General features: G+C 41.3%; 1 protein-coding gene and 1 long non-coding RNA gene across 5 annotated transcripts in view; both read right to left on the bottom strand.

Moving 5' to 3' along the window:
• Positions 1-27,485, bottom strand: part of LOC138971784 (twitchin-like) — a 307,593-nt gene that overhangs the window by 244,041 nt on the left and 36,067 nt on the right. The gene's annotated exons all lie outside the window — the stretch shown is intronic.
• LOC138971770 (uncharacterized) lies at positions 839-4,248 on the bottom strand. 4 transcript variants are annotated; one of them, XR_011457367.1, is made up of 4 exons: positions 3,873-4,248; positions 3,242-3,357; positions 2,221-2,281; positions 839-1,039 (listed from the first exon to the last, which is right to left on the bottom strand). It is a non-coding gene; the product is annotated as an uncharacterized lncRNA (long non-coding RNA). The 4 variants fall into 4 exon arrangements; XR_011457365.1 differs by having other exon boundaries at positions 3,853-4,246; XR_011457366.1 differs by lacking the exon at positions 3,873-4,248 and adding an exon at positions 3,755-3,772.

Raw genomic sequence — 27,485 nt, 5'->3', positions numbered from 1 at the left:
TTTTCAGACACAAACTATGTGAGTGTGGGGGTCGGGTGAAGAGAGAGGTGGACTAACAACTGTTGGGACATGTTTTAAGTTTTGGTTCTTTTTTGTTTTATCGAGTTATATCCGAAGCTTCAAAGATGTTGAATGTGTATGGTTACACTAGCTTCCATGGAATCCATTCTTTTTTTTTAGATCTACTACTAACAATCTCTTGCAGACGGTTAGACTGTTGCTTTATGTTACGCGCAATATGGCTTTGATTTAGATTTAGTTTTTTTCATTTTGTGTGTGGTTTGATTTAGCTTCACTCTACTCAGAAGAAATGTTTTAAACATGATTAACAAAATATTACTTTATGGATGTTTGCAAATAGAAACGTACGTGTGTCAACAGCGCAACAAGTTTCTAAAGAGGACGATATAGAACGCTCATGGCCGGACCGTATCAGGTTGGGGGGGCCCCCAATTGTGTTAGGGGTTCATTAGTTGAGGGCGCTAGGGAGGTCTGAAATGTAGATGAGAATATGTGGAATCTAGCTGGCGCGTTCTCCGAATATTTGTCATGATTTATTGATTTTTATTTTATTTTCACCCTTGGAGGAGACACATGTTCAGGCCGGGGGGTGGGGGGGGGGGTGTGACAGGAACCCCCCCTGGATCCGTCCTTGACGCTAGACAAAAAAGTATCTGTGCTGTAGCTTTTTTTATGTTTTATCTCACCCTCATTTTTGAATGTTGTTTTCACACACACACACACACACACACACACACACACACACACACACACACACACACACACACACACACACACACACACACACACACACACACACACTTTTGATCCCATTCCATGTATTGCGAAGACTTTATTCAGGGTTTTAGCTAGTACTTAAACATCCAATTTCAAAGCACAAGTCTGAGCTGAGAATAGATATGCATAAATGTGTAAAATAATGGTGATTTGTGATCAAAACACTTCACAGGGAAGCTTGTTTATATGTCTTATGTATGTGTCTTCCATCGCCCTGGCAACATCAGAACTCCACACCAGCCTGCAAAAGTATAAACATAAAGGGTGACACAAATGAAACAAATGCAGCCCATAAAAATGCTTAATACTTCTTGACCTGTTGACCTAGTTAGTTAATATTTGGCGATTATTAACTATATCTTATGCATGACAAAGGTCAACACAGTGGCGAGTTCACAGGTCAAATGGAGGGGTAATTTGGAACACTTTTGAGTTTTGATCTAGCTGTAATCTTCTTTTTTCAGCACATTTTCAACCAAAAAAAAGGACTAAAACATTACGTCTCCAATGAGTTAACAAGATCGTTAGATTTTGTTGATCTTGTCCGAGTGGATTTTGTGTATACAAGTGTTATCTGATAGTTACCTTATTGCTTCATGTGTCATTAACGGTGTAACTGGTTGTCTGAGGGATGCATTGACTAAGATCTCATATATGCTAGATGTCGAAAAACTACTCAAATTACCTGCCCTCGAAAGGGTGGTAACCAAGCTAAAAAAAAAAGACGCCATAGGAAATTAAGTAGCGTGGAAGGATGGGAGGGTATAAACTATGAGAATTGGGTAAGTATATTAATTATACGAAAATTTATTATTGAAATTTTCATTTGAATTACATAGTTTATACCCTCCAAAACTAACACTCTTAAATTCTTTAATGCTTAAATCGGGTTAATTAGTGTACGGCTCCATATAAAACCCGAAACGGTTGAGTCTATCCCCGAATTCGGATCCTTTTTGGAAAGAGCCCAAAAGACAGACCATTTCACCTACAACATTGTAACTTTTAGTATTGGTCATACCTAAGCTGAAATTAATGTACAGCAAATATACAGTGCAAAATGCCGTTAACGGTCTTGCAGGCAACTCAGTTAGCTATCCTGCCTATGCAACTGACTCACGAAGTCTCGCACACAGATAAACAAATGAGGGAAGGGGCCTGTGTCGTCTTCAACCAATAAACACACACACACACACACACACACACACACACACACACACACACACACACACACACACACACACGCGCGTGCACTAAAGATGAATATTGCATATGCATAATGCAGAAGAAGACAACTTAATCTGATAATCTATAGATGTAGTGACTGGTGCAATATTTAACGAATTTAAAAGGACGACTCTGAAATGTATCATGTGAACCAACTTCTCAATAAACTAAATGAAGACCAGTTTAAAAAGTTACCTGTTTCATTTTGGAATGTTTTTGGTCCCATCACATCTCTGATGTACACTCCATAGACGCACTGTAGTAATAAAAAAAAACTGTTTAAGGAGAAAAAAGATTATGCAGGGAGGAAGAACAGTAAGAACAACAGAATCAGCAGCAACATTCACTAATCTTACTCCACATAACACATAACACTGAATCTCAGTGAAGAGTTAGTGATCCAAATATTTTAATTAAACAGAGAGACACAGAGAGATTGAGAAGGAGACAACAGCTATGTGCATGTGCGTGTGTGTGTGTGTGTGTGAGGGGAAATTTAGTCATTGAAAACTAATCACTTTCTACTCTTCAATATCAACAGTCATAGACATAAGATTAAGAGCCACTGGGAAAGTTGGACATGAACATGTATATGTTGCAGGTGAGGAGGGGGGGGGGGGGGGGGCTGGAGGGTCTTTGTTGTTTGTAGATTATAACTTTAATAGCACAAATTCCTGTTTTGTAACACTGTAATGTATAAGTAGAAATGACTGTGGAATAACTTTCTTCTGTTATATCAGTATGATTATTTGCAAAGTTACCCGGATCATTGTGGCATCCTCTTAATCCTATCACGTCTGAGACTTTAGTAGACGTGCCTGTAGAGGGAAGGGATGGGGGAAGGGGGTGGAGGGTGGGCATAGAGAGTGTCGGTGTAATATGAAGGAGGGAGGGGAGAACCATTGGTAAATAAAACTCTTATAATATCAACAGTTCTGAAACTATTTGAGCACGAGTTTCCCATTACCACACAAAGGTGCAGATAGCAACAGATGTTACACCGAGAGTGGGGGGGGGGGGGGGGGGACTTTTAGAGGGTTAGTTGTTGGACTGTAGTATCTGAATAGCAGTGCTATGGGGTGAGGGTGGTGCTGGGGCGGAGTATGTATCGTATGTAACTTGAATTGGATATTAATAAGCATGATCACTCAGACTAGAGCTAAAAACGGTGTTAATCTTCACAGACATTACATAATATGAATTCACAAGCACGTACCTTTTGTTTTGCCCTTGAGTTTGGTAGAAGGCAATATTGAGTGTCGAACACAAGTTGCATTGATCACTGACACTGCGTCACCCTGCGGTCAATCTCCTCTGATCTGCAGATTGCACCTGCACAAACCCAAACAATGTTATGATCGCAAAAAGCCTGCATAGCCAATGGATCTAAGAACACAAACACTCGATGGATCTAATTAGAGAGTCTGCAAACGAGTCATTTTACGTTGGAAATTCAATGACAATCTGTCAGTCAATGAAGCAGATAGATCTGTCCCTGCGATTGTTTTTTGCAAGCAGATACATGTTTGAACTTCACTTATCCCGTTATCATTCAACAAATTGATATCTTGCATGATGAATTTTGTGCCGAAGAGCTGAACAAACAATCAAAATCAAGCAAGTGGTACATTCAGAAGACAAACTTCAGTCGCAAAAAACAAACTGACGAGAAAGAACCTAGCTTAATTACTGCTGTATTGATTTCGGCCAAACCAACGCATTTGCATACCGAAGTCATTCCTCCTTTGATTCCAATCATTGTACATGATCTTAATGCAAAAATATATACGAAAACAAGCTGATCGAAATGAGTAACATTGCACCTACCTGCATTGACTGTAGTCTACTGCAAAAGCGAAGGTCGTCTGCGACTGGAGATTTCGAAGTTGAACAGCAGCGTTTCTTCACACTCAGCTGTTGGCTTCCTCGGAAAAGTGAAAAGCGTGACTTGAAATCTAGCGGAAACCACATTCTATCTTTTCGTTTCGGCATTCTTGTGTAAAATCCATGAAAAAGTTCTTTCGAAAAAGGCGGCCGTCGTTATTTGGGATGCCACCTAGTGTCACACTACTATTTCCGGAGAAAGTGATGAGCGCGCTGATTGGCTGCACCGCTGCACCGGAGCCAAAAAATAGAAACGTGTCCTATTCCTTGCTCCGCTCCGCACACACCACTTTCTCCACTCCTGCAACGGAAGTAGCGTCATCTCTCCGCCTGGTGCAGCCTACTCCACCCTTGCTCCGCTTGCTCCACCTGTGTGTGAGCCCCGCTTAAGCGAGACTGAGCTTAGACAACAGTATTATGCAATCCGCCGATACCGACAAATACCTGGAAGCTTTCTTGGGCACAGAAAATGAGCCAGAGGACTTTGCTGATACTGCCTGGCGCACTTCAGTTCCTGCCATCGTTCAGAATTGCCAAATCGAACAGTCAAAAAGAGTACGACTGAGGAAGTAGACTAACTAGGACATGCATGCTTCGCTGATCCTTCGAACTGGCAACTCCACTGAACTTGTTAGTCTTTGTTGGTGATCTGTTTCAACCGTATATTTTTGTTCTTTTTTCATTATAAATGCCTTATTTTGTCTGAGAAAAAGAACCAGTTACTGAAAAATAAAAGTAAAAGCAGCAAAGTTACGCGGAAAGCAGGAAAAGACAACCCAACATTTCCAACATTAAATACAAGGCAGTAGCCTCCCTTGCGTTTGTCTGACTTCTTAGGTAGGTTTATGATTCCTACTGTTCCGAAATCGAATGCGATAAAATCGTTATCGTTAGATTTGACTGTGATATCAACATTTATCAGTCTCTAAAGGCTGAATCATATCAGATCTTGGCTCACGCCTCGATTTGATATGATTTCAGCTTTCTCGACATTCAGACTGATAAATGTTGATATCACAGTCAAATCTAACGATAACTAATAATACTAGTGGTACCCGTGCTACGCACTTTGTGTGCTGCGCATGCGATGTCATTTTGTTGGTTATGTGCTTGTGAAAATGTTGTTTGCACCCCTCCCCCCCCCCCCCCCCCCCCCCCCGCACATTATCCCGCATATAATGAATTATATTCTCTTGGTGAAAAATAAAATGTTAACCCTTACACCGGTGCAATTCTGTAACACATGTTACATAGCCACTGGTGAATTAACAGAGAGAAAAATAACAAAAAACAGTCATATAGGTTTTCGCATCAATGGGAGGTAATCGGAACTGACCAAAAAGACTGCGCGACCGCACGCGACTATACAAACAAACAAAATAAAATACAGCAGGTATGACGTTTGCATGAATCCATGATTACGTCTACATGAACAACAGTGATAAAAGTGCGCATCTCTTCCCAGCCGTGCAGCGCTTTGAAAGTTGGAAGCATTAAAATTTAAACGGGTAAAAAGCCATCGTGAAGATACGAAAAAAAGTATGACGTCTAAAATACTTAATGATTCAAACGCATAGTATAACATATGTAATTGACAACATTGACAACAGAAAATATATACATGGTTCACACACACAATCGAGTGCACACATCCATCCATGCTTATTTAAAGTCATGTACACACACACACACATACATACATACATGGCATCAAGCAACACACAATTAAATGACACATATGGAATATGGAAAACGTATAATGGACCTGACCATGGCAAGTAATTTACACCGTTACCTACTATAAAATTGATGATATATATATACCACTCACTTGCTATTCGCCTAAAAGCTTGCGGTGTGCTGTGACACATATAAGAAACCAGAAGAAAAAAGGACTTTACTTTGGCGAAAAGAGCACATGCTGCTTATTTTTGTACATAACTGCTATAACTGTATTTTTTCCGAACACTTACATGTAAAAAACATAGAGATATATCTTACCATTTCACTAAGACAGCCAAAATAACGGTCAAATTAAGGGGAGATCATGATGACGTACATGTCTATGGTTGCACCGGGGGAAAATATTTAGTCGCTGGAACCTATAAGGTATAACACATGTTACATAGCCACTGGTGAATTAACAGAGAGAAAAATAACAAAAAACAGTCATATAGGTTTTCGCATCAATGGGAGGTAATCGGAACTGACCAAAAAGACTGCGCGACCGCACGCGACTATACAAACAAACAAAATAAAATACAGCAGGTATGACGTTTGCATGAATCCATGATTACGTCTACATGAACAACAGTGATAAAAGTGCGCATCTCTTCCCAGCCGTGCAGCGCTTTGAAAGTTGGAAGCATTAAAATTTAAACGGGTAAAAAGCCATCGTGAAGATACGAAAAAAAGTATGACGTCTAAAATACTTAATGATTCAAACGCATAGTATAACATATGTAATTGACAACATTGACAACAGAAAATATATACATGGTTCACACACACAATCGAGTGCACACATCCATCCATCCATGCTTATTTAAAGTCATGTACACACACACACACATACATACATACATGGCATCAAGCAACACACAATTAAATGACACATATGGAATATGGAAAACGTATAATGGACATGAACATGGCAAGTAATTTACACCGTTACCTACTATAAAATTGATGATATATATATACCACTCACTTGCTATTCGCCTAAAAGCTTGCGGTGTGCTGTGACACATATAAGAAACCAGAAGAAAAAAGGACTTTACTTTGGCGAAAAGAGCATATGCTGCTTATTTTTGTACATAACTGCTATAACTGTATTTTTTCCGAACACTTACATGTAAAAAACATAGAGATATATCTTACCATTTCACTAAGACAGCCAAAATAACGGTCAAATTAAGGGGAGATCATGATGACGTACATGTCTATGGTTGCACCGGGGAAAAATATTTAGTCGCTGGAACCTATAAGGTATAACACATGTTACATAGCCACTGGTGAATTAACAGAGAGAAAAATAACAAAAAACAGTCATATAGGTTTTCGCATCAATGGGAGGTAATCGGAACTGACCAAAAAGACTGCGCGACCGCACGCGACTATACAAACAAACAAAATAAAATACAGCAGGTATGACGTTTGCATGAATCCATGATTACGTCTACATGAACAACAGTGATAAAAGTGCGCATCTCTTCCCAGCCGTGCAGCGCTTTGAAAGTTGGAAGCATTAAAATTTAAACGGGTAAAAAGCCATCGTGAAGATACGAAAAAAAGTATGACGTCTAAAATACTTAATGATTCAAACGCATAGTATAACATAATGTAATTGACAACAGAAAATATATACATGGTTCACACACACAATCGAGTGCACACATCCATGCTTATTTAAAGTCATGTACACACACACACATATACATACATGGCATCAAGCAACACACAATTAAATGACACATATGTAATATGGAAAACGTATAATGGACATGAACATGGCAAGTAATGTACACCGTTACCTACTATAAAATTGATGATATATATATACCACTCACTTGCTATTCGCCTAAAAGCTTGCGGTGTGCTGTGACACATATAAGAAACCAGAAGAAAAAAGGACTTTACTTTGGCGAAAAGAGCATATGCTGCTTATTTTTGTACATAACTGCTATAACTGTATTTTTTCCGAACACTTACATGTAAAAAGCATAGAGATATATCTTACCATTTCACTAAGACAGCCAAAATAACGGTCAAATTAAGGGGAGATCATGATGACGTACATGTCTATGGTTGCACCGGGGGAAAATATTTAGTCGCTGGAACCTATAAGGTTATACGGCGACTTATCAGGTGATAATGTTTCGAACTATTTAGTAAACAAATCTATGGAATATTTTGGAGTTCCATTAACAGATAAACAGATCTATCTATCTTCTTATTATTTTAGGTTCGTCTGGGGTAGAGAAATAAAACACACAGCTAGGTTCGTCTGAGGTGCGGTCGCGTGTTTAGTCGAACCGAAAGTTGAAGAAGAACCAATCACAGATCTCTTTCGCCGCGATGTCAAAGTTCAGGTCAAAGTTCACTTTTGTCTGCTCAAATTTGCGAGACAAACCTCTTCAAACTTTGTTCGTGGACAAAATTGGAAGTCGGGACCTAGCGGAATCGATTTCCTGGGTCACGTTGGCATAGCAACCGAAGGAGAAGGCACAAATCCGCGCGGTTTGGTCACAGGAATCGAAAAACCACCGAAAATCCTACCAGTATTATATAGTAGATATCTCTGTGGCTCTTGCCTTCCCTTCGCCGGCAAACAACGAGGTCAACCGGACAATCCCGAAAGGCTAAGTCTGGCGAGATTCGCCGCTTAAACCTAGTTTGCCAGTTTACGCTGTTCACATGGGCTGCGATTTTGATTTGACTCAGTTGCCGCCGACAAGTTGGTTGCAAATCTGCCATGTGAACAGCACTTAACTGGGGGTAACTGAGAAAGACAGGAAACATTGCACAAACAGCAGGGAACGGCTAAAGGCCTGTCCAGACACTCCAGGCTGACCCTGTCCACATTTGACTTATGCTCAAAACGGCACGCCGCAGCGGGCTGTATGATCGCGAAGCGTTATCTGCAGAAGAATAGAGCGTGTTCTAATTTCTCTGACACAGACATAGAACGACGGAAATTTGACCAATCAGAGAAAACGGGAGCGATGACGTCAACCGTCAGATCGAGTTGGATTGTGGGTAGACTCTAAGTATCTCTTCGACACAGATCGGCGAACTTATCGATCTATACAGAAGCCACGAATCCCTGTGGAATACATTTTCCAAGTTATACAAAAACAGGGACGCAAAGTTCGCGGCGTGGCAGTCGATGCAACTGTCACTGTTTTGTATGTACGCAGCCATCTTTGCAAATTACCGCTAGCGTGTTGACCTTCCTGTCAGGTGACCTTGACGCTTGCGCTCCACTGATACCGCGTTGCGAAAAAAGCCGTCGATGTGTGGCCACTCGGCAAAATCCCGCGCGACGCACAAAACGCACTTACGTGAGCCAAAAACCTGTGTAAACCTTTCTAACATCGCAACGCAAAATTGTGACCCTCTACCACGAAATGAGTCGCATGTCACCTTTGCATGATTTTCATATTTTTACATTTTCCTAAAGAGTTTTTTATGCTCTACCCAGTGGTGAAAACCGTTTTAGAAAAGAGCAAAAGCTGTTTGAGTTATAAGCCTGTGACTAAGGTGACCCTCACACTGTCACCAGACACTCCCCGGACTTCGCCGAGAACCGCGCGAGGTGACATGCGACTCATTTCGTGGTGGAGGGTCACAATTGGTCCGCGGCACCAGCAGATCACTTCCTGGATATAAGTATAAGGTATGCTGCCTTCAATTTGGGCCCGGAATGCAAAGTACAGACACCTGTAGCCCCCTCGACCCCCGGCGTTTACCTGTGCTGACACCTAACCACACAATAAACCATACTCCCCCTGGTCGGAGGTAACTGCAGACGTGTACATTCTCACCTGCCCTCGCTTCTCAGGTCTAATTGAGAGCCGCTCTTTTTTTAGCCCCTCTTCCCCCCACCCCCTCCCCTCTTCCCCCCACCCCCTCCCCTCTCCCCTCTTCGCTTCTCCTCGGTTTCCATTATGCATTTTCAATAGATGTCGGCTATGTTTTTCTCGCAGGAAAATGTTGATAGGGGTGGGGGTGGGGGGGGGGTGAGAGAGGAAGAGAGGGAGCTTGAATGAAAGATACAGAGAGATGAAGATGGACATGTGTATGCATGTTCCCATGTTTAGATACATGTTTTTGTCTATTTTCATTTATTTTCCAGGGTAATTTGGCACACACACACAGACACACGCACACACACGAACACACACACACACACACACACACACACACACACAAACACACACACACACACACACACACACACACATACATCAGGGGCGGACGAGGGGGGGCACAGGGGGCACGTGCCCCCCCCCCCCGAAAAAAAAAAAAGAAGAAGAAAAAAAAAATTCTATGCTGATTCTATGACCATTTCTAAGTTCAAATGGCACCAGATGGCACCATTTTGCTTCTTTGGGCAAATTTTTTTTCCGGGGGGGCATGCCCCCGGACCCCCCTAGCAAATTCGCGCCCATCACATTCACTTTCGATTCAAAGTGCCCCCCCCCCCCCCCCTTACAAAGCAACTGATCCGCCCCTGCACACACACGAGCGTGTCGCTAGACTCAAGAAGTAACCGAAGAATATTGAAGGCTTTACGAAGAATACTTTGTACCTCACGCAACCCACCCACCCTATCATCTCATGGCAGGTGGTATACAAATTAGCATTCCCTCTGCCAGCCTTCCCAGTCTGCCCTTCACTAGCTTTTTCTTCTGTTTCTATTCATTATTTTTTTCATTCTCTACCTTCTCCCTGCAATTTCCATGCATTTATTTTCTTTTACCGAGTGCCAGCTCAGTCAATGTGGTGACTGTAAACCTAACGTCGTTTTCCTTTCACTTCCACCACCACCGTGGGTAGAAATACTTCCCATTCGTCGATTGCATTCCAATGCCAGACTTCCTACCGCGTATATGTTTCTAAGGCGATGGCCCCCTTTTCTCAAAGTGCTTTCTTCCACAAAACAAACAGTTCTAATTTCTCATTTTATTGTAGAGTCAGCCAGTTTTGACTGTAAACTATTTGTTGTAAGTGATTTTCACATTTTCAGAGCGTGTTATAATTAAATCACAAGTAATTAATTATTTAGTCACTTACTGTTTCCCTCATAATGTTCCAGTAAGGTGATAGAAAATAACAGTGTTAACATTTCCTATATAGGTGGTGTGCATGGCTGTCTATCAATAAATTAATATTGCTATTTCATATGTTACGTGGATTTCCATTGGTCAATTGGGCAAAACTGAGCTCAGTGCAAAAGTAATATCGACGACATTTCCGTCGATATCAGTTTTGATATCGACGACCTCTTTATTGCTTCCCCACTTCAAAAACAAAAACACCTAAATTAAAAACAAACAAATATATATGAAAATGTAATGATCCCAGAATTTAGTTGAGCAAGTGACCAAAGACTTTTTGAAAGGAAAGACATTTTGAAATACTGAAAAGTACAAGAAAGGAGTGAACAAAAACAAAAAGTAATCAGAGGGAGGGATATGGAACAGCCAAAACTGAGACAAATTCAACGACTAACAGATATGCACCCAACTCAGGCAAAATTGCATTAAAAGAAACAAAAGGAAAAAGGTTTTGCTCCTGTAATCACTTCGGGGCTTGAAACCCTTGTAAAATTTGCGCCAATTATCAGATACAGGTAGTCTATTTTTTAGTCAACCATATATACAGGCAATTTTCGACGCAAGAATTCCTAAACCTTACATCGGCTCAAAGAGTGTTGTTGTTGTTGTTGTTGTTGTTGTTGTTGTTGTTGTTGTTGTTGTTGTTGTTGTTGTTGTTGTTGTTGTTGTTGTTGTTGTTGTCTTTGTTTTCTTTCTTTTGCTTGTTTTGCTTCTATTGTTAGCTCGTTCGCTGCTTCATAGACATGTAAATTATTGAAATGAATGACAGTAAGCAAGTTCAGTAGCTCACACTTAAGTTCAATCTCTAATACATTCCTACAACAAAGACACTACAGAGTACAGTAAGCAAGTTCAGTAGCTCACACTTAAGTTCAATCTCTAATACATTCCTACAACAAAGACACTACAGAGTACAGTAAGCAAGTTCAGTAGCTCACACTTAAGTTCAATCTCTAATACATTCCTACAACAAAGACACTACAGAGTACAGTAAGCAAGTTCAGTAGCTCACACTTAAGTTCAATCTCTAATACATTCCTTCAACAAAGACACTACAGAGTACAGTAAGCAAGTTCAGTAGCTCACACTTAAGTTCAATCTCTAATACATTCCTACAACAAAGACACTACAGAGTACAGTAAGCAAGTTCAGTAGCTCACACTTAAGTTCAATCTCTAATACATTCCTTCAACAAAGACACTACCGAGTACAGTAAGCAAGTTCAGTAGCTCACACTTAAGTTCAATCTCTAATACATTCCTACAACAAAGACACTACAGAGTACAGTAAGCAAGTTCAGTAGCTCACACTTAAGTTCAATCTCTAATACATTCCTACAACAAAGACACTACAGAGTACAGTAAGCAAGTTCAGTAGCTCACACTTAAGTTCAATCTCTAATACATTCCTACAACAAAGACACTACAGAGTACAGTAAGCAAGTTCAGTAGCTCACACTTAAGTTCAATCTCTAATACATTCCTACAACAAAGACACTACAGAGTACAGTAAGCAAGTTCAGTAGCTCACACTTAAGTTCAATCTCTAATACATTCCTTCAACAAAGACACTACAGAGTACAGTAAGCAAGTTCAGTAGCTCACACTTAAGTTCAATCTCTAATACATTCCTACAACAAAGACACTACAGAGTACAGTAAGCAAGTTCAGTAGCTCACACTTAAGTTCAATCTCTAATACATTCCTACAACAAAGACACTACAGAGTACAGTAAGCAAGTTCAGTAGCTCACACTTAAGTTCAATCTCTAATACATTCCTACAACAAAGACACTACAGAGTACAGTAAGCAAGTTCAGTAGCTCACACTTAAGTTCAATCTCTAATACATTCCTACAACAAAGACACTACAGAGTACAGTAAGCAAGTTCAGTAGCTCACACTTAAGTTCAATCTCTAATACATTCCTACAACAAAGACACTACAGAGTACAGTAAGCAAGTTCAGTAGCTCACACTTAAGTTCAATCTCTAATACATTCCTACAACAAAGACACTACAGAGTACAGTAAGCACGTCCTGCACAGTTTGTTTGTTTGTTTGCTAAACGTCCAGCCGACCACGAAGGGCCATATCAGGGCGGTGCTGCTTTGATATATAACGTGCGCCACACACAAGACAGAAGTCGCAGCACAGGCTTCATGTCTCACCCAGTCACATTATTCTGTCACCGGACCAACCAGTCCTAGCACTAACCCCATAATGCCAGACGCCAGGCAGAGCAGCCACTAGATTGCCAATTTTAAAGTCTTAGGTATGACCCGGCCGGGGTTCGAACCCACGACCTCCCGATCACGGGGCGGACGCCTTACCACTAGGCCAACCGTGCCGGGTCCTGCACAGGAGATCAACAAGCTGCAGTCATCCCAAGTAAAACGAATGTTAAAGAACGTGGCCAGAGTAACTGACTGCATGCATCTTCCCAGAAGAACTAACTCTGAGAGTGAAGGAGACTGAAGGGCTGAGATGCACGAAGCGATAGTGGGTGAGAACAAACCGCGGGATCTGATTGGTTGAAATCACAACAAATCTCTATCTGAACTTGACTTCAATCCAACACGTCGGCTGGCTCCCACTCGGTTCAGTTGGTAACTGTGTCGTGCCTTGGGCTAAGGTGCGGCACAGACGACGCACGGCCTATTATTTATGCCGCGATAGGGATTAGGCCAACAACAAAAATTAGTCTGTTTACAGTATCCCGACCGACCCTATTTTGTTCGCGCGACCCTAGACTTTTTTTGGGCATTTGGGGGAGAAAAAAAAAATCCCGACCTACCGACCCTATTTTTTTGTCTATGTTACCGTAAACAGACTTTTTTTGGCCTTATGACAAGTACTGTCTTGGCCTGTTTTCCTGCAGCTGCAACGTGTTGCTGCAGTAGTGGGGCTCCTATGTTGCAAAATCATTCAAATCATGCAACAAACACCAAATTTAGCAAATATGAAGAGTTTTATGTGCTTAACAAAACCTGATACAGAGCCACCGCGAAAAATTAAAAAATGGGTAGTTTTTAAACAATTTTTCAAAATGGCCGCCAGTGTAAACGGTTGGGTATGTTAGGCATATTTCACTTCATGTGATTAACAGCAAATTTGGCGTAAATGGACATTTGCTTTTGCTTTAAAACAAAACCTGATACAGAGCCACCATGAAAAAATTAAGAAATCAGTAGTTTTTTAAAAATTTTCAAAATGGCCGCCAATAAAAGGGTATTTTAGGCATTTTTGATGCTACAAGACATTCTCTTGCAATAGAAACTAACACAAAAACATTTTTAAACAAAACAATACATGTATTGTTGGTGCAGAGAATGATTGGACGGTGTGGGTGGCAGGGTTGAAGAATTTGAGGATTACCTAAACTGTGCAAAAATAAATATATTGCACCAATTTTCATACCAAAACGAAAACATTCATTCCTGTGCTGTTGTATTCAATGTCTGCTATTGAGGGCACTCAACTTGGCTAACTGGAACACTTTTAAGATAAAAGGTGGCCTTTACATGGGTTATTTGACCGCCGCCCAAATAAGGGTACCCCCAAAATAAAACTGATAAAAATGTAATGTATCAACTCAAAAGTCGACTAAAATTCATAATCGCTGTATTTCGAAAACGTTGTTTGTTCTCATGTGTTTACACAACTAGCACATTCCGCAAGTGTCTATACTCAAAAGAAACTTTGGCAGTACTTGAAACAACCATCTGTCATATATACATGCGAAGTCAAAAATATGTGGGATGTAAGTCAACAAACCTGTGGCAGTTTTTAAAATATTATTTCGTGAAGATTTGAAAGTGTACTCAAACGGTTGAACTACGCCTCGTGTGTAGACACACATTCCTGAAAGTTTCAACGCAACCCACTTGGTCATTGCTAAAATACATGGATTTTAGTTGACTTGGGTATCCCTCAAATTTGACACATAAACATCTCATCCGTGAGATCGACACATACATCAGTAGGTACAATGGCACAACACTAGAAATATGCAAGATGGCGAAATAAAACAACCTGTTCTGGATGGATAATCAAGTTGACTTTCTCTTCGTATACAACAGTGACCCAGTTGTGCCTCAGGAATTGTCGTCGGCTTTTTAAAAGGTACCCGAAGTTTTTGTCACATCTCTTTGTCACGTCAAGGGTATCCTTATTTTGACGGCGTAAATGATGATGTAAAAAAAAAGTGCCAGACAGCGAAGATGCGAGCCTTTAATGGCATAGACAGTTTGAATAAAATGACACAGGAATAAATGTTTGAGTTGGGGTATGAAAATGGGTGCAATAATATTTTTGCACAGTTTAGATGCTGACAGTTTTTACAGGCATGCAAGCACATTTGCAGGGAGCTGTGCTCTGCAGTCCTTCTTAGCAGCATTTGCAGCGTTTTGTTGTTCAGCTCTTCTTGCAGGCACACCTCATGAGTTCTCGGCACACGCTGGATACCTCTTGAAAGCTCGTCCAGAATGACTCCCACGGCTTTCCAACCTTGAACTGCCAGCCCACAGAGTTGGGAAGTCTAATAGGTAGATGGCTCTTCTCAATCTCATGTCCTGCAGCAGCACCTCACTTGTAAGGGGATTATGGTCAATTTGGCAGCTCTTTTTACTGAAGAGGTACCGTCTAGCACTGTTTACACCCAGTACGTTGCTGGTTTTGTCCTACAAATGTACACCAAAAAGCTCTTGTGCTGCCCTGTCAGTGGTACTCAGCTTACAAAGAGGAGCAGACAACCTGAAGAAAGTTTGAGTGACGTCTTCAAATGCTTGCCATACTTCCCAAGCCTTCTGTTTCCCCAATACCATTGAAGAACGACATAGTGTCACAGCCTGTAAGGCTATGCAAAATGGGCAGACAGGGTGACTTCTCTTGGCCAATGGCTTTGGCTATGTGGCAATACACTTCATGAGCAGAAAAAAACGCAACACAGCTGGAATGAGAAGCAGACTGTCTGGCCTCCTCTACATCCATGGTGCAGGAAATCAGCCTGGGGTACCCTTCACACAAAAGATGAAAAGTGACATTTTTATTTGAATGTATTTGAATAATGTTTACTATCTCAGAGAGTCGGTCAAAGCCGGGTTAGCAAGTCTTCACACAACAGACCAAAATGAAAGAAAATTTTATTTCATGAATTCGTATAATTCTTACTGTTTCAGGTTAAAAAAACAAACACAGTTTCCAGTGACCCAACTGATTCTGGAATCTTTCTAACCGCTACATGTATTCGCTTCAAACAGTCGCTAAGAGAATGTTGACCATTGTGAGGGTACGTTAAACCCATCAAATTCACAGAGGTCGCTTACAAATGATGTGCAAATATGTTCCAATTAATACAAATAAAAAAATATTACTGTTGAGCTAGACATGATGTATTAGGTAACAAACCTTGATACAGTAGTACTAGTGAAATCAGCTCCCTTCTGTGGCACCGGAATAATTGCAGAACGCTTGTTCCCAGGAACCGGCATGTGGTGTAACTCTTGTATATATCCTGTAAAAATAAAATTCACACCAATGCACGGTCAACTTAAAATAAGCAAAAGGATGAGAAACAAGCAACAAACCAAAATTGTAAAACTCAAAGAGCGGTACCTCTTTATTTTTCAAAAACATTTATCTCATTTCATTAGCATACACTGTATGCTTTTGTCTGTTACCTACCGTCTTTGAAAGTTTGATCACAACACTGTAAAGACATGGGGAGTGGAGTGTTTTTATCTCCAGCTGGTCATCCTACTTACTATCTGGCCCTCACTCAGTTTTTGACTCTACCCCTCCCCACCTCAGCCGTTTAGAGACTTATGGAAGTCCTTAACGTAGGCAGGACTAATTATCATACCATGAACAATCTCTTTCTCCTCGACTTTTATTCAAAGTTCGTTTAATCTGTTTAAAATCACCAGCGTGGCGATCATGATTTCCTTAGGCCAAAAAAAAAAATAGGTGTGGTTACGGTAACATAGCCAAAAAAAATAGGGTAGGTAGGTAGGCAATCACTTTTTTTTTTTAACTTTTTTTTCTAATGTGTACAAATGAAACCTACTTGACAGGGAAATAAGTGTGCGACTCGGGCGCTTTCGCTTTCATTGCGTTTTTTGTACTCGTTTTTGTTTTTGTTTTTTGACAAATGTAATAAAAAGTTATAGGATTGGCCCCTAAATCTAGGGTAGGTCGGGTTACCGTAACCACACCTATTTTTTTTTTTAGGCCTAATCAATAGATAGATCTAGATCTATCAGCATCACAATCCAGCTAATGAGCTATTGCAAGATTAAACAAAATCTCTGCATTTCAGCGCTTCACCCGATGAATAACAGACCCCAGGGGAGTATTAAACAGTAAAATGATGTGACATTGGTGAATGGATGCGTATTCTTGAAAACTTACCTTCAGAAACGTTGTTTTTGCTCAAATCAAAACACGCAATGTTGCAGAGGCCGCCATCTTGAATTTTTATGCTGCGGATATATAAAATTCTAAAAACGATCAAATTAAATACCAGAACACAAAAATACCCATAAGAGTATTTATGTCATGCGTGTGTTATCAGCAGACAACTTCTGGTGCATGGTAAACCCGGCATTGAATTTTACATTTGCTGAGTTGGGAATATTTACTGCTGAGCGCTTTTGGTACAAACTTCGTCTGCTGTAAATGCAGCCTTTTATTCCCTATCAAAAACAAAAACAAAGATTTCTGAAGTGGCTCTGTATCTGAAATCCCTTAAATAATTATAAGGAACAATATCACAAAGTATGATGTTTGTTGCAAGATGTGAATGATTGATTAGTGCGTCTGCAACATACGAGCCCCACTACAGTGCGTCGTCGGTCCTGCTGAAGTTACATAAATTATGTGAGCGGAGCCCCTTACCACCCAAACGGGAGACACCCGCAGTGTTTGATTGGTTGGAATTGGGATTTGTTGTGATTTCAACCAATCAGACCCTGAGGTTTGTTCTCTCCCGTTTGGGTGGCACCCACTTTCGGCTCGTGCATCTCCGCCCTGGACACACCACAACAGCTGCACGAGTTCCTCGCCCCTGCTAGTGATACCGAAAGTGGCAGAAACCTGACAGCGACCCCCTATCAATGCCCCTACCTGTCAAAATTGCTCGAGACGAAATTCCTTCAAGGATTACAGCTGGTTTTGATACATGTACCTGTATAGAATGATTTGGCGTTGATTTGGGGAGGCGGAGATTTTGGAGGTGCTGAATATTCTCGTAATCACAGGAGGAGATATCGTTTGTGATATTACATTGTAACACTGGTGGATAAATTCCTTTCAGTCCTGACATTTTGACTGGCACGTGGAGCGATCGTTATATTGCTGGTCATGTCCAGATGATATATCGTCACGCTCATAAGATAATTGCCTATATCATTTTTTGATGTTTTGAGAAAAACGCAAAAAACTTTCTTCGGTTTTTGAACAATTTGCCTATCTCATTTTCGTTATAAGTTGCAAACTGCCTATCTCGAGCGGTGACAGCTGGATAAACGTGAGATAAAGAGCTGACAGCTACATTTTCAATCAGCAAAACTGTATAACAACCCACAAAGAGTTTTTGCATACTTTCACATTCTCAAAACAAGTCTTCCTGTATCACACAGAAAAAGAGCCTAACTCAAGAAACGAGATCGGCAGTTTTGCTTACGTTACCGTGGCAATGGTTTCCGATGGTCTGAGCGTTTGTACTCTCTAACACATAATAGATACCCTTCCAGTAGCTTCCCCTGTAGTTTCACTACAGAAATGCCAAACACTGAGATCGGTATTTTTCTTATGAGCGTGACGAGATGATATATTCTGTGTCATAGCTGAGTGAACGTAGGAATGGTGATAACGTAGCAGATAAGGGGACTAACACATCAAGAGATTTAACAAAATGGATACTTTGGCAAACGCTTGAACTACAATTATTTATCAACTGCTGTGTAATCAATTCAAACTTGCATGGATTGTAACAGCATGTTTGCTGCTTTTAAAATGTAAATATAATTATGCTTGAACTGTAAAGTAAATTTCTTCAGAAATTTTGACGGAAGATGTTTGAATTGAAATTGCCTGCCAGACCGCTGATGTTATGTTTTGAAACATCTTGTCAACTGCTGATGCAATTTAGAGCAGATGGGTGCTGTTTTTATATGTTATACTCTTACTTTCTCCCAAGCGCAAGACAAATTCTTCTATGAAAATTGAAGCCAATAAAATTTGAGTTGAGTTGAGTTGAGTTGAGTTGAGTTGAGTTGAGTTGAGCTGTTGATGCACACCAGTGGTGTGTGTGATCTGATGATTACCTAACGGTAAGCATATGTGTCTGATCGTCTTTAAGAATGAGTGTTTTTTGCATTAGTGCTATCAATTTTCTTCCATGCGAATAATTTTTAACAATTACTTCCCATATCTTCTTCAGTGAGACTGATTTTATTTAATCATTGCTCACAATTGTATTCCCTGGGAATATTTTTTTACATCAACTTTGCTTCTACACTAATCGCCATATAAAAAACTAAACACATACATTTAGCTGTAGAACTTTGTGATGCGGCCAGTTATAGTAAAACAAAGTATATTGCCAGAAAGGTAATTCATTCCCCTACGGCTTCTGACGAGGCTGACACCAGTCTTCTTCAAAATGGCAAAACAACACTGCTAGGCACAACAGCTGAACCAAATCAATTTGTGTGGGTAGAAAATGAATTGTTCTTCAATTTGCGATCAAAAACGGGGTCACTCTTGCTTATTTTGATTTGTTTGTGTATTTTAGTGTTTGCAAATTTACTTTTGCGAATTTGATTTTGGGGGGTTTCCTAAGTCTCCGCTACACTGCATAAAAACTAATTGATGAAAAATGAAACTCTTTGTTTCAAACAGTAGGGGAATGAATTACCTAAGCTTTCTGGCAATATACTTGGTTTTACTATAACTGGCCGCATCACAAAGTTCTACAGCTAAATGTATGTGTTTAGTTTTTTATGGCGATTAGTGTAGACAAACATGGAGTTCACCGCTTTTAGTGAACGCGTGTGTCCCTTTGTTCATGCAAACATTGAATTGAGTTACTATCAGCGTGGGTTCAACACCCAAGGTCGGCGCGGGATGTGTGTCCCAGAGTCAACTTTGTGCAGACTCTCCTCGGTGTCCGAACACTCCCGTGTGCACGCATGCGCACAATAACGATCACAGGATCACAGCGAAAGCCCCTGGCCTTGGAAACACAAATACATGCATGTAAAAATATGAAGCCCCGGTGTCCGTTCGGCCAACAACCCATATAGTAACCATTTCAGTACTGACCAAAGACGACCCAACCCGGTCCCTAGCCCATTTCAGGTCTCCTCTAGCAGCCGGAAACCAGCTGTCTACAACCCCCCCCCCCCCCACCCCCCCTACATTTTTATTTTTTATTTTTATACAAAGCCGGCATTTGCCATGTAACATGCCCCTAATGGCTTTGCCGTGAGGGCGTAAAACTTACATTTTCTCTCACATTGAATTGAGTAATACATTTATCCATGTAAAATAAGCTACAGATACTTCTCTCTCGCCCTCTTTGCTTATGTTGTCTTGTTTGGAAAAGAAAAAAGAATAATAAAAAAAAAAAAATAAAAAAAATAAAAAATAAAAAATAAAAAAAAATAAAAAAATAAAAAAAATTAAAATAAGCTACAGATACTTCTCTCTCGCCCTCTTTGCTTACTGTTCTTGTTCGTGTTGATGATGTGTATGTATGGGTACGCACTGTTTTCTGTTTACTCTATGGATGCTCCGCTGTTTGTGTTGTAGTTCGAAATAGACAATAGTTGACACTATGATGGACTGTTGCTGCTGTCAGAAAGTTTCTTGAATGCACTCGCGCGTGGTTGAAAGCTTTGGTCTTGCTAACTCGTTCGTCATAGCCAATAATGATAAAACCTTGCGCAATAGCAGAGAACATATCTTTTTTTATTTTGTTCCAAACACCTGTGCTTTTTACAATGGACGAACGTACGTGTCCTTGTCAGCTGTGCCGAACGTGACAGTCGTTAGAACAAGGCCATGAGAAAGGTTTCGACCTTATCATGCCGATAATGTATCGGCAACCCATTGTCCTGTTGATAGATATGTACGCGTTAAACTATGCGATTGGCTTATCTTGGTGAACTCTATCTCAGTAAATGCTGCGTGTCTATCGCAAAAAAAAAATAATAATAAAAAAATAAATGCAATTAAATGTCATTTGAGGTGGAATTAAATGTTCTTTTAGATGGAACTAGATGGCGTTAGAGATGGAATTAGATGTCGTTTGAGATTAAATTAGATGTCCTCCTAGATGAAATTGGATGTCCTTTAAAATGGAATAAGATGTCCTTTCAGATGAAATTATATGTCCTTTCAGATGGAATTATATGTCCTTTCAGATGGAATTATATGTTCTTCTAGATGGAATCAGGGGCGGGGATATAGCTCAGTTGGTAGCGCGCTGGATTTGTATTCAGTTGGCCGCTGTCAGCGCGAGTTCGATCCCAGGTTCGGCGGAAATGTATTTCACAGAGTCAACTTTGTGTGCAGACTCTCTTCGGTGTCCGAACCACCCCCCGTGTATACTACATTGGGCGTGCACGTTAAAGATCCCACGATTGACAAAAGGGTCTTTCCTGGCAAAATTGCTTAGGCACAGTTAATAATTGTCTACCATACCCGTGTGACTTGGAATAAGGCCGTGAAAGGTAAATATGCGCCGACATGGCTGCAATCTACTGGCCGTATAAAATTTCATCTCACACGGCATCACTGCAGAGCGCCTAGAACTGTACCCACGGAATATGCGCGATATAAGCTTCATTGATTGATTGATTGATTGATTGATATCCTTTTTTGATGTCCCTTTAGAAGAAATAAGATGTTCTTTTTGGATGGAATGTCGTTTTACACGAAAATAGATGTACTTTTAGATGAAATTAAAAGTCCTTTTTGGATGAAATTAGATATTCGTTTAGATGGAATAAGATGTCCTTTTACTGAGATGGAATTAGATGTCATTTTAGATGGAATTAGATGTACTTTCAGATGGATTTATGTGTTCTTTTAGATGGAACTAGATGTCCTGGTAGGTGGAATCAAACATCTTTTTAGATGGAATGAGATTTCCTTTCTGAGGAATTTAAATGTTATTTTAAATGGAACTAGATGTCCTTGTAGATGTAATTACATGTCCTTTAAGATGGAATTACATATTCTTTCATATGAAATAAGATGTCATTTTGCGTGCTCAGCAAGGTCGTACTGAAGTGTTGACGAATTGCAACACATCTGCCAGTGGACAGTGTAGCTGTACATAATCAACCCTTTACAGGGATCGTTGCATCAGAAACTGAGATCTCTTTTGACAGAAACTCTTTCAAAACGGCACTCGCACCATCCCACACGACCTTACGCCCAACCCCGAAATCGACGAATGACTGCCTTAATACGAAGGAAAAACTGCCATGCACTGGCGTAAAAGCCCTTTCAAAAATCGAGTGCATGTGGGAGTTACAGTCCCCAACGCAGAAGAAGTAGAACAAGAATAACAACAAGAACAAGAACAAGAACAAGAAGAAAAAAAAAGAAAAAAAATGTTCAATAGCTCCTTAAAAAAAGGAAGTCATGAACGATCTTGTGATGATATCGCAAACCATTCCCGGATCGGCGCTCAGCTGAGAAGGGATGGATCTCCGCGTCTGAGAGTGAGAGATTATGCACATAGCTGCTTGCACCGACATTAAGATTGAGAAAACATGGGTGGACACTCATGATCTGTGGAGCTAGGGTCTGCTGATGTTGGCAATGTTCGCTATGAAAACGGAAAGTGCTGTGCGGGTATATACTAAATATCTTCTACTGTATATACCCTGTTTCTGAACCGCGTCTGAAAACAATGGAGCTTTGTGATTGGGGGGGGGGGGGGAGAGAGAGAGAGAGAGAGAGAGAGAGAGAGAGAGAGAGAGAGAGAGCGCGAGATGGAGAGATAGAGAGAGAGACTGAGAGAGACTGAGAGAGAGAGTTAGAGAGAGAGAGAGAGCGAGAGAGAGAGATAGGGAGAGAGAGAGTTAGAGAGAGAGAGAGAGACAGACAGACAGACAGACAGACAGACAGACAGACAGACAGACAGAAAACGAGAGAGACAGAGACAGAGGGAGACTGACATGTGTTGAGTGACAGATGAGAGACATACTGAGAAAAAGAGAGGCAGACAGAGACATACGAAGAGACAGAGAGTACATGTGCCTCCGGATATGGTTTAAGCAGAATAAAGGAGTCTGCCTGTCTGATGACCCGTCGGTCGGTGTGTACGTCTGCAACCCTCCCTCCCCCCCCCCCCACACACACACCTCACCTTCCCAAATACCTTACTCCATCCGCTTTTTTTGTTATCTTAAAAACAACAATTAACTCACTGATGCCAAATCTGATCAACAACATGCCATCACAAGCAACGCACAGTTATTCTATTATGTTGAGCTATTTGCACCATGCATGCTTTCAACCAGTGCACCCCTTTTTGCCTCCCAGTATCCTCCCAAAGGAGAAGGGTGAAGGGTAAACAATGATCCATTCTCGGCGTAACATTATACTCTGCTGCAGGTCAATCCAAACGGCAAAGATGCACTGCTATTTCTGTGCCAAAGGAAATGTCAGAGTTGTTCTTATTAATACACGTATACATGTACCAAAAGGTTGGAAACTGACGCAGCAGACACAAGGGGCGAATACTCTGGAAAACAAGCACTTGTGCAAAGATGTTTCTCTCTTCAAGCAGTGCAGGCGGCAACGCCAGAACGGAATCATGGTTCCGTTACAGAACGGGACAGAAGCAATTTTAAGTTATGTTGCAGGAATTTCACTTAAGTATTACACATCAATATGTGAACATCACGAAGACTCTCTGCCTCTCTTTCTCTCTCTCCACCCCCACCCCCCTTCCCCCCCCCCCTCTCTCTCTCTCTCTCTCTCTCTCTCGAGCTCTCCACATCCCTCACACTAACCAAATAGAACTAAACATTGTGGTACCTGTGCTTTTGGAGCGGGCACTGAAATGAATCGTAGTTTAACTGTCAAAAATGACAGAAATAAAACCATGTTCATAACTTTCAGACATGAAGGGAGCAAAAGAAGAATGGAGTGGGTTTTTGTGTGCTGTGTGAAGAACTCTTTGAGTTTTTATCTTTTGAAATGGCATGACAGTTTTGGAGCAGTTTAAACTGAAATCCCCCCGCGACTGCATAATACGGAGAGTCTGACGTGTTTCAAAACGCACTAAGGTGAATTCCGAAATTGATTAAAGATGTCATCTGAAAATGAATTTCGAACATGCCAATGTCAGGTTGAGTACTAACGGTGCCAGTATGCCTGAGTTCTCGCGTTAGATTTGTTTGTTTGTTTGCTTAACGCCCAGCCGACCACGAAGGGCCATATCAGGGCGGTGCTGCTTTGACATATAACGTGCGCCACACACAAGACAGAAGTCGCAGCACAGGCTTCATGTCTCACCCAGTCACATAATTCTGACACCGGACCAACCAGTCCTAGCACTAATTATAACCCCATAATGCCAGACGCCAGGCGGAGCAGCCACTAGATTGCCAATTTTAAAGTCTTAGGTATGACCCGGCCGGGGTTCGAACCCACGACCTCCCGACGCCTTACCACTAGGCCAACCGTGCCGGTCGCGCGTTAGATAAAGATTGAGCGAGAGATAGAGGGCCAGAGAAAGTGTATAGACTATATACTCCATACGTATAGTTGTATATACGAAACTTAACTGCATGAAGTGTTCTCCTTTTGAGCGCCCTTTTTGAAACCAGTTTTGTCAATAAAACCGTCAATACCTGTTTTAACTGCGCTTGGGGAGTTATCAAGAATCAACACATCCTCTTTTAATAATTGCATACTTGTTGTATACGGTATCCCATTATGTTCTGTGGAGTTAGCATAAAGCGTGCATCTGCTCATTATTCGATCGTTAGTGAATTGCTCACAACTACAGACACTGCAGCGAAAAGAGAACCTTGCCAGATTGGTACGACTCAGGTAACGCATGTTGCAACCACATCGCTGAGTCGGCAGTGCAGTGTACGCCTTGAAATGCTTGCCTGACAAAATGTGCGTCTTTGAATTGTGTTTAGACAGGGTATTTTGGAAAATCAAATTTAAAGTGAGAGCTCTTTTCCTGAAAAGGGTTGGACATTAGACTGGTGTCTCACGCGCCGTTCTGTTTTTATACGCAATATGCTAATTAAGTAGTTTTGTCCCAAGTTTTTGTGACTATATTTGGGACATGACGTGTTAATATATACGCTGACATGGGGAGATTAATCAGGTCGTGAGCAACCTAACTCTAACCCTAACCCTTACCCTAATCCTAACCCTAATCCTAACCCTAACCCTAACCCATGGTTCGTTCGGTCAAAGGGTCGCATTTTTTAAGTCCAAGATTGGCGCATGCGCATTGACCGCAATGAGAAGGATTGTTCAGCAGAGTTTTCAGTTCGTTACACCGGCTCTCTGTCTTTCAGACCTCAACAAATCCGAGGCCCAAACAGAGAGGGGAGACTTGAAACGGAGGTAAAACCTTATGAACAGAGAATCTAAAAACAAAAAAGCCTTAAAACGCGGGGGGGGGGGGGGGGGGGCGGGGGGGGGGATGTCTTAAAACAGTATTGTTGCTACTGACGAAGAAATGTAGCCATAGGGTGTGCAATCTGCAGGCACTTGTCAGACCGACAGGGGTTATGTGTTTGCTGTCTAGGTTTGCCCGTGTAATACGAAGGCCACATAAGCTGCGCGTAATCTGTTGTAACATCCTCACACTGTATCACAATATGTTTAGCCGGATAGATTTCCACCACGTGTGGTATGTTAGGTGTAACCAGACTACACAAAATGTAACAGTGCATCACAATTCATTTAGGATAGACTGGCACCATGTGTGGTATGTAGCTATAGGTGTAACCAGACTAAACAAAAAAGTGTATCACGATACGTTTAGGATAGACCTTCACCATGTGATAGGTTGTTATTTGGTGTTACCAGCCTACCCAAAACAGTGCATCACGATACGTTTAGGATAGACCTTCACCATGTGATAGGTTGTTATTTGGTGTTACCAGCCTACACAAAACAGTGCATCACGATACGTTTAGGATAGACCTTCACCATGTGATAGGTTGTTATTTGGTGTTACCAGCCAACACAAAACAGTGCATCACAAATATGTACAGGATAGACTTGCACCATGTGATAGGTTGTTATTTGGTGTTACCAGCCTACACAAAACAGTGCATCACAAATATGTACAGGATAGACTTGCACCATGTGATAGGTTGTTATTTGGTGTTACCAGCCTACACAAAACAGTGCATCACAAATATGTAAAGGATAGACTTGCACCATGTGATAGGTTGTTATTTGGTGTTACCAGCCTACACAAAACAGTGCATCACAAATATGTAAAGGATAGACTTGCACCATGTGATAGGTTGTTATTTGGTGTTACCAGCCTACACAAAACAGTGCATCACAAATATGTACAGGATAGACTTGCACCATGAGGGGGGTTTACTTGGTGTAACTAGCGTGTTACTAGCGGTTATGCATACTCAGTGTGTCACAATAACTATGTTCATGACAGACTTGCACAACGTGTGAAGTGTTAATTTAGTGTTAATTATAACCCCTGGTTGGCAGGAACTCTTCTTTTTCTTCATAAATTGGTTTTTTTAAATGAGATTGTGTGTCCCAGCCGTCACCTGGGAGGGGAGAGAGAAGGTGACGGCGGGGGGGAGGGGGGAGGGGGGTGTGGTGGGGTGGGGTGGGGTGGGGGGGTGAGGGAGCATCATACATAGTCTCATACGGAAGAACTTACATGCGCTTTAAATCGTTCAGTATCGTGTACAGTCTCAGCTCTTACATGCGCTTTAAATCGTTCAGTATCGTGTACAGTCTCAGCTCTTACATGCGCTTTAAATCGTTCAGTATCGTGTACAGTCTCAGCTGTCTCCTCTTTTTCCGCCAACCATTCCCCCTCCCACCCTCTACACACACACCCCTGCTCCCCCCACTCCCTCCCCCATAGCCCCCATCTCCCCACCGCCTCCTCAAAACACATCTCGCCCTGTCAAGACGTCTTCCTGTTTGTCTGTAGCCCACCTGAAGCAGGTGAATGCCAAGTACCATCACACAAGGTGAACACTGAGTGAAAAATATACCTACGAACAGTGCATCTCCTACCTCGTCTTTTCACGCTTGAGAGAGAAAAACAATCTGAAGAAATGAGACTCCCCCGAAATCCGCGTATGCTGCCTGAATGGCGGGGTAAAAACGGTCATACACGTAAAAATCCACTCGTGCTAATAGGGAGGTTTAGATATTGCGTTACGTACCCCGATCTCACCTATCCCTATCGAGATAAGTCACGCAGAGGAAAGTTGTAAAAACTGCTCGTTAGATACCACGTCACGTATCAAAGTAGGGCAAAACTCCTTTCGAACATCATGCATTTCGTGCTTTAAAATATCGTGGACAGCGCGCTAAAGTCTGCAACAATACTCAGTGTTGAATTAACTGCTGCTGTCATTGTGTGGGTGTCGCTGTGAGCAGAGTGATTTTGGACATTTAGTTCGAGAAGAGATTTTGGAGTTTGTTCTTTCATTCTGTCTGCCTGTTTCCTTTTCCCTCTTTCTGTAG

This window comes from Littorina saxatilis, linkage group LG7, assembly GCF_037325665.1.
Source record: "Littorina saxatilis isolate snail1 linkage group LG7, US_GU_Lsax_2.0, whole genome shotgun sequence".
Classification (NCBI taxonomy): Eukaryota; Metazoa; Mollusca; class Gastropoda; order Littorinimorpha; family Littorinidae; genus Littorina; species Littorina saxatilis.
The sequence above is the reverse complement of the archived record's forward strand: the minus strand, read 5'-3'. Positions and strand labels throughout refer to the sequence as shown.